This window comes from Castor canadensis, chromosome 11 (assembly GCF_047511655.1).
Source record: "Castor canadensis chromosome 11, mCasCan1.hap1v2, whole genome shotgun sequence".
NCBI lineage: Eukaryota > Metazoa > Chordata > Mammalia > Rodentia > Castoridae > Castor > Castor canadensis.
In genome coordinates this window covers 44,332,933-44,341,050 of record NC_133396.1, presented here as the reverse complement: position 1 = coordinate 44,341,050, position 8,118 = coordinate 44,332,933, and the positions used below count along the sequence as shown (strand labels likewise).

At 49.1% G+C, this 8,118-nt stretch overlaps 1 protein-coding gene and 1 non-coding gene across 8 annotated transcripts in view; both read left to right on the top strand.

The window, feature by feature from the left end:
* The first annotated feature begins 233 nt into the window (after nt 1–233).
* The window catches only part of Myo18a (myosin XVIIIA), a 96,012-nt gene continuing 88,127 nt past the window's right edge, over nt 234–8,118 (top strand). For 4 of the 7 annotated variants that reach the window (XM_074046507.1, XM_074046506.1, XM_074046505.1 and 1 more), the window contains exon 1: nt 235–381. The gene's annotated coding sequence lies outside the window, so the exon portion shown is untranslated. Of the gene's footprint in view, nt 382–8,118 lie in introns of all 7 variants that reach the window. The other 3 variants (XM_074046502.1, XM_074046501.1, XM_074046500.1) reach the window with 1 other exon arrangement.
* LOC141414337 (U6 spliceosomal RNA) lies at nt 5,739–5,844 on the top strand. Its single transcript, XR_012439395.1, has one exon. It is a non-coding gene; the product is annotated as a U6 spliceosomal RNA (small nuclear RNA).

The window sequence follows — 8,118 nt, the reverse complement described above, 5'->3', positions numbered from 1 at the left end:
CCTACCTTGGGCAGCACTGCTACACATTCAGTACAGCCCTGGTGTCTGCCCTGGGTAGAGCCACTCAGTACCTTTCGGTCATGCCCAGTGCGGACAGGACCTGCAGGCAGCGCCTCCCGGACACGGCGACAGGACCTCGGAGCCCGCTGCTGACCATGTCCCTCGGGTGCGCGGGTGCCCGCATGGCTCGCGTCTGGCCGCGCGCCTGGCGTTTATCCCCGGAGCCGCCAGCAGGGGGCTCCCTTTCGGCTCGACTCGCGCGGTCGCGGGGGGCGGCGCTGCGCTGCGCTGCGCCGCGCTGCGCTCCTGCCCGGACCGGGCCGGGGCCGCTGGATGCCGCGTCTCCGCTTCTGCTGCCTGCCGGGCGGGCTCCGGCGGCTGGTGAGTGCGGGGTGGCCGCCCGGTGGCGGGCCGGGCCTGGTAGGGTGGCGGGGCAGGCTCGGGCCGGCCGGCTGGCCCGGCGGACGGCGGGGCCCGCCTGCGCCTCCTCCTCCCCCTGTCCCCTGGAAGCGGCGGCCCGGACTCCCGGCTCCGGTCCCTGGAGGCGCCGCGGAGCTCGACAGCCGGGAGAGGGGGCCGACCTGGATCGGCGGGGAGGGAAAGCACCGACTGCTTTTGGCCAGCTTCGGGGCGCCAGAGGCAGGACAGGGTGGCCTTCGGTTTAGGAGGTGGTGGGGGTGGGGGTTGGGGACTTGGAGAAGCCCAGGTGGCCCAGAGCTGCGGGATGGGGACTGCAGCCTTGGGACGGGGGGGCGGGGGTGCTTCCCGGGTCCAGGATCCCCCCTCCCCGATGGAGCAATGGAAGGAGACGCTGAGAAACACAGAGGGAAAGGCGAGCACCTCCACCAAGCCCTTTATCCCTCCCAGCGGCCTTCACCCTTTCACTGCCAGGCCGACAGCGGGCTCCTCTCAAAGGAGCAGCTGCTAGACAGCTGGCAAAACAATGGAGACCCTGCTTCCCGGGCCCCCTCCCCTTGGGACAGAAGATGGGGAGGGGGTGAGCGAACGGCCGGTTTGTGGGATTAGGGAGTGCAGGCTGCCCCCTGTGCCTGGCTGCTCACCTCACCTTTCCCTGCAGAGGGTGGAGTGTGTGTGGGAAGATTGGACAGCCTACCCAGGCCTGGGGAGAGAGCGCCTGACGCCCCGCCCTGCAAACCTGTCATGCGAGTTGTTTCCCCAGTGAAAGAGGAGGTGGCAGGGTCACGTCCTCCCGCCCGCCTCCTCTCCCCCGTGTTAGGGGGCACGAAGGTTGGTACTCAACATGACCCAAGGAGTGGGTCGTGCTCCTGGCTGAGATAAGGCCTGCAGGGACACACCACACATTGGGGCTTTGTTGTGGGGGTGTCGCCCTGTTGCAAGGCACATGTGTCTGGCTGATTAGTTGGAAAGACTGCTGCAAGAATGAGCCAGTGGATGAGGGGAGGTGGAGAGGAAGACAGTTTGTTAAGCCATATTCATTTTGCCTGGTCATTTGGCCAACAGGGCATGTTGATGGTGGTGGCCTCATAGTTTCTGTGGGGAGGGCAGGGAAGCACTTTCTGGGAGGGAGTCTCCTAGCTAGGGCCTTCCTGTCCTCAGATGGTCCCCCAAAATGATAGAATTGGTTTCCTGCCCCCTTCAATCTTGCCAATGACTTGGGCTTGTTTGCATGGGTTCATTTTGTCTCTTGTCCTTGGCATGTCTATGGCTGAGGAAGCCCTGAAAGTATCCCTGTGGAAAGAGGAAGCCTATATGTATGCACTGAGGAGGGTAAGGTAATCACAGTGACTAAGAGCAGGATCACCTTAGCAGGACACTGAATCTAGAGGACATTGAGTGGAGCTGCCTTTCCTTATGCTTAGCAGATCTGGAGCACTTTTCTTGAGCAGGTTGGTGTCCTGTTGTCATAGCAACAGGCCTGGCCTACTGTTCCCCACCCTTTCTGGTTCAGGGGCTACTTTCTATTTGGGGATATTAAAAGTTGCTCTCCTGAGGTCTCTGGCTTCCTGACAAGCCTTGCTGGCCCTTTGTCAAAGGCCTGCTGCCTCCTCAACTTCCCCTCCATCCTTTTGTGATGAGGCTTTCCAGGAAACATCCTCTGGGTTGCTGGACAGGACTCGTTATATATAGCCTTGGGTGGAGGTATGCTTGTCCATTTGGTGTTGAGAGTACTGGGAGTGGGCCTAAATTCCAGGAAGACAATGGCTTTGGGGTGAGCTGTTCTGTTGGGGGGATTAGGGAATGAGCAGGGTTGTAGGTAGGGGTGGAGGGTGGGTGTACAGTGTTCATAGGCTGGTGGTCACTTCTTTTGGGAGCTTTGAACTTTGGACAGTTGATGATCAGGTGCCTGGCAGCTCTGAGTGTCTAGTTTGTTGTCTTTCTCTCTCTCTTTGACTGGCTCTGGTGCCAGGGTGTGTGCCTGAGGGCTTCCTTCCCTGCTCCAGACTCCTTCAGAAGCCCTCATGTTGACTGTGCTCTCCTGACTCCTGCTTGGTCTCAGTCCCACTCCTGGGCAGTCTGGGTAGCCAGCCTGTTGGCTGGAGCCCCTTTAACAGGCCCTGTGTCAGGCTGTTCATTGAGGAGGGCATGTGTCTTCAAAACTTGGGCCTGAGAACTCTGGGATCCCTCAGAGGCAGGTCCCTGAAGGTGGACTGGGTGGGGCAGACCTGAGGCTTACATGAAAGGAAGAATCCACCCTGCTGGGGTGGAGCAGGGAGTTGTTGGGACTCAGGAAGTCCTGAGCAAGACTTGGTGTGTCACAGGTCTTCAGGGAAGAAGGGCTGTTCTTGCTCTTTCTAACTACAGGTCTGTCCTCAGCCAGATGCCCTCACCTGGAGTGAACACTTCAGATGGGAACCAGAGCATTCATGTGAGCTGGGTCTTGTTGGTGGCCTTGGGTTTAGACCTTGATCCAAGCATGTCCTGGGGTGTGGTGGGTAAAGTTAAGGGGCTAGGGCCTGGCTTAAAGATTTGAGGTGAGGTGGGTGCTGATGGAATGGCTCAAGGGGTAGAATACCTGCCTAATGAGCATGAGGCCCTGAGTTCAAGCCCCAGTACTGCCAAAAAAAAAAAAAAAAAAGAAAAAAGATTTGAGGGGACCACTGTGTTGTGATTGGCAGGTTCCCATAGAACTCAGGTCAAGGGCTGGATGGAGTTTTTAAGTTCTGCTTTGGGCTAGGCCATGCTGCTTTTAAGATCTGCATACTGCACTCCACCCCCATCACCATTTCCTTTTCTTTTCTCTCAGTGGTACTGAGGTACCACTACCATTTTCTGAGGTAGCCTGAATTAGAGGATGAGGTGGATTAGGGTAGGAGCTGGACTGGAAGGTGTGGGGCACCAACCCAGTAAGCCTCCACTCACTTCTACTCTTCTTAACTTCCCTGCCCTTCCTGTAGGCAGGAATTCTGTGGCTTGTAAATTATCCATATTCCCTTGACCGTTTCAAGTGATTTGGAGAGATAGCAGTTTAAGTTGTGGACCGATGATTTTACAGGGCTCAAGGCCTATTCTCTCTTCTAGGTACTTCATCCTGACTTACTAGGGATAAGTAACTTACTAGGGATAAGTTTTGTTCTCTGGTATTCAGAGATGATGGGTGATGAGTTCAAGGTCACAAAGCATGTTGGAGGCACCGCCAGGATTAGAATCTGCAGTTTGTGGTAGAACAGAATACCTCACTAGCAGCAGCTTGGAGGCCGAGTCCACGCTGTCAGGCCTTAGGAGATGTGATAGCTGGAATAGCTAAGAGTAGAGCGGAGACTCGACTTGCTCAAGGTCACGCAGAAGAAGGCGGGTGACTGGGGAGCTAGGCTGCAGGCAGGCCAGGCTTAGAGCCCAGGCAGCGGCACCTGGAAGAGCAGCGGGGCCGGGGCCGGGCAGCCCATGTCTCTGGCTCACGTTCTTCCGCGGCCCGCGGCTTTCTACGTTCCCGGGGAGTCAGGATCGTGGCGGGAGGCGCTCGGGGCCGCGCAACACGGCAGGCCGGCCACGGGGAAATGCCCGGCGGGCGGGCGGGCCGGCCGGCTGATGTCATGTGAGAAGCGTGCACTCGGAGCGGAGCGAGCACACCTGGAGCGCGATAAGCTCCGTGTGACCCGGCAGTGAGTCACGCGGCGCGGCGGAGCTCGGCAGAACCGGGGAGCGGGCGTGGCGACGGGCTGACCGGCCGGCAGGGTCAGGTGCCGCACGACCCCTTCGGGTCGCCTGGGACATCCCTGATGCGGGCCTGGCGCTGTAGGGGACTGCCACTATAGGAGGTCAGAGGCCACACGAGGGAGGCCGGCTCTCTAGGGGAAAGGATTTCCTTTGTATTTATTTATGAGTGTGGTCTGCGGTGGGGGCTGGGGACTGACCTAAGTATCCACCCACCGCAGCCAAGTATGGGCGCCCTGTGTTGGGATGCTAGTGTTATAGTAGTTTTCATTTCCTGGGGTTTCTGCTTTGCCAGCTGCAGGGTGACCCATTTAAATCTGTCTCTACTGAAAGCCTCAAGACATCAGTGAGGTCCCCCCAAGTCATTGAAAGTTTTTCAAGACAAGAAGGCAATCCTTAAACTGACCATTGCAAACCCTATTCACGTTTTAATGTTAATAGATTGCATACAAGACTCTTCATTTTTTATTCTGGTTTTTAAACCTTTAAAATCACGAAAAGTAACACCGCTGAAAAAAGTTGAAACATTAGGAAGTGTATTAGGTAGAAAGCTAAGTGTCACTCCCTTTTGCCCTTTACTCCCCAGAGATAACCAGATAAATTTTTGTGATAGAGCTTTCCAGGCCTTCTTTTATACATATAAAAGAAGGATTTAATATATTATATTAAAATATCACTTAATGTCGTTACTATTACTTTTTTTGGTGATACTGAGGATTGCACTCAGATTCTCAAGCTTGATAGGCAAGTGCTCTACCAGCTGAATCATGCCCCCGGTTCTCTTTCCTTTTATTGAGACAAGGTCTTGAAATGTAGCCCAGACTGAGCTTGAACTTGCCTCAGCCTCCCAAATGCTAGGATTACAGTTGTGTACCACTATGCCCAACTTAACTATTAATTTTTTTCCTGTGGGAAGTAAAGAACATGCTGAAAAGTATATAAAAAATTGCACATAATGTCACTATTCAAAGCCCCTAGGCTTAATTACACACACACATGCACATACACACAAACGTGCACACATATACCCCACCAGCTGAATATTTTCATTGTAAAAAAATTAAAGCCATATAGATGAAACACAAATCTGCTCTGACCTGAAATCTGTCTCCTCTCCAGAACATATATTTTACCATGAACATGTAAATATGGCATGTTACATAAGTGTATATATTCATATATGTGTACAGTTAAAAAATTTAGCATTTAACATTATATACTATCCCAAAACTTTTTTCACTTAGCAATATAGTATAGATCTTTTTTTTCAGATCAGTATATACAAATCTACCTCATTTCTTTTTTTTTTTCCTTGCTGAGGATAGAAACCAAGGTCTCATGCACACTAACTAGACAAGTGCTCTACTGCTGAGCTATACTCCCAGCCCCTATGTTATTCTTTTTAGTAACTGTCTAGTTGTTTCATAATTTAGCTATTTCTCAGTGATGCACATTATATTTATAGATTTACTGTTATAAACTATGTTGCAAAGATTAGCCATGTTTAGTGTATCTATGGGTGACCTATTAAGTAAAGTTGCCCAAAGAACATGTGCATACATATTTTCATCACCAACTTGCATCCTAAAAGATAACTTTGGCCAGTGCTAGCTTTGTTAGCACCTACACTAAAATTGAATGATATAGGGAACATTAGCATGGCCTCTGTGACAAGATGATACATAAATTCGTGAAGTAGTCCATATTTTTGTAATAAAGATCACCTGGCCTACACACACACACACACACACACACACACACACACACACACATCACAAACACAACAGTTTGTACACTACCAGCATATATGAGAGTCCTTGCTTCCTGTCCCGATTAATGTTACCAACCTTGATAGGTTTTACCAAACTGCTAAGTGAAAAATAGTATACGTTTATTTCACATGTCTGTGACTATTACAGAGGCTGACTAACTGGTCATATCTGTTGGTTGGTTGTACTTCTGCATCTATGAATTGGCTGGCTGTAGCTATAGGGCTGTGGACTCAAGTTGGTGAGGTCCTGCTTGGCCACTTACATGCTCACCAGTTGCCTTCACTTCTTTGGGCTTTACTTTCCATATACAAAGGTTGGGGTTTACTTTAGTCTCACTTGTGCTAGAATCGTTTGTATTTTCTCTTATCTTCTCTATTACTCCATTTTGATGGCAAAATATATGCCTTTCTACTATTAAGTACCATTATTTTTTGGTGGTACTGGGGTTTGAACTCAGGGCCTCTCGCTTGTGCTTTACCACTTGAGCCACACCCTCAGCCCTTTTCTGCTTTAGTTATTTTTCAGGTAGGGTCTTGAGTTTTTGCCTGCTGCTGACCTCACATAGCCATATGCCCACCTACTGGAGGTGTATAGCTAGGACCACTGGTGTGCACCTGAGTTGGGGGGGTCTCACTAAGTGGCTCTTGGAGGACCTGGAACCTCAGTCCTTTCAATCTCTACCTCCTGTGCCATTCTTGAGAATTTAGCATGGGCAGAGCTGGTGAAGTGGCTCAAGTGGTTAGAGTACCTGCCTAGCAAGTGTGAGGCCCTGAGTTCAAACCCCAGTATCGCTCACAACAACAACAAAGAGAGAGAATTTACCATGGGCTTGGCATCGTAAGAAGATATATGTATGTATATGTATATATAAAAGAATTTATATTAAATGAAATATACTAGGCAAGTGCTCTACTATTGAACTATACCCCCAGCCCCTACCTCATTCTTTTTAATAACTGCGTACTTGTTCTATAATTTAGCTATTCCATATATATATATATATATTTAATTTAATTCCCATTCCTTTTGTGGTAGGTACTATTATCTCCATTTTACAGCTGGGGGAATAGAGGCATGCATTTAAGTGACCTAAGCTTGCATAGGTATTGCTTCAGATTTGTTCTCAGTTTTGCTACATGACATCCAAAGCCCAAGTGTTTTCAATAGCCTTATTTGCTTTTATATCTCTGGCATTTAGTAGATGCTTGATAGATACATACTGTTTCCCAACACTTTGTCACAAAAATCTGCAAACGTTCAGAAAAGTTTAAGAATATTACAGGCAACACTCCCACCTCCTAGATTCAATTAACATTTTTCTGTCCTTGCTTTATCCCACTTTATCTCTTGATCCATCCATTAAGTTATCTTAAATTTTTGACACTTCTCAATTGAAGCTATCAGTATATCTTACCCCAAATCCCAGGATGTATATCATTAACTACAATTTAATATTTGTTTACTGTTCTTTTTTTCTTTAGAATAAATATTTATGCTTAATAAAACACACAAGTCTTATATATCCTTTTGGTGACAGTTGATAAATTCATATACTTGTCAACTCAACCTCTATCAATATTTATATAGGGTATAAACATTACCCTAGAAAGTCCCCTATTGCCCTTTCTTCTGTATTTTCTACCCTACCGACCCAGGGTAACCATTGCTTTGGGTTTTTTTCACTATAGGTTAGTTTTGCCTCTAGTAGAATCTCATGGAACCATACCAGTATGTACTCTTTTGATAATGATTTTTTCCCTCTCAGTTCACATAAAGGTTTTGAGATTCTTCCCTGTTTTGCGTATCAGTAGTTGTTTCCTTTTTATTGCTGAGTTGTATTCCATTTCATGAATATGTAAACTGTTTATCCATTCTTATGGAAATACAGATAGATGCATATTTGGATTGAATGGTCCTTGCCTTTCAGATGCTCAGTGCCTTAAAGTGATAAAGCAGCTTAGTTGACTGATCCGCTTGGTTTCAGTTTTGGAGAGAGAGGGTCAAGATAATTTAGCCATACACTCTAATTTACTACCTACTTTTCCTCCAATTAAAACCAGGAAGAGCTTCCGAAGTAGGAGTGAGGGCTGAGGAAGAGTAGTGTGACCTTCCCTGGACTGAAGGGAGAGGGTTGGGGAGGAAGGGAGGATGGGTAGAAACTGCAGCCTGGAATGAGGATGGGAGGTAGTGGTTTCAGAGCTGCTAGAGGCTG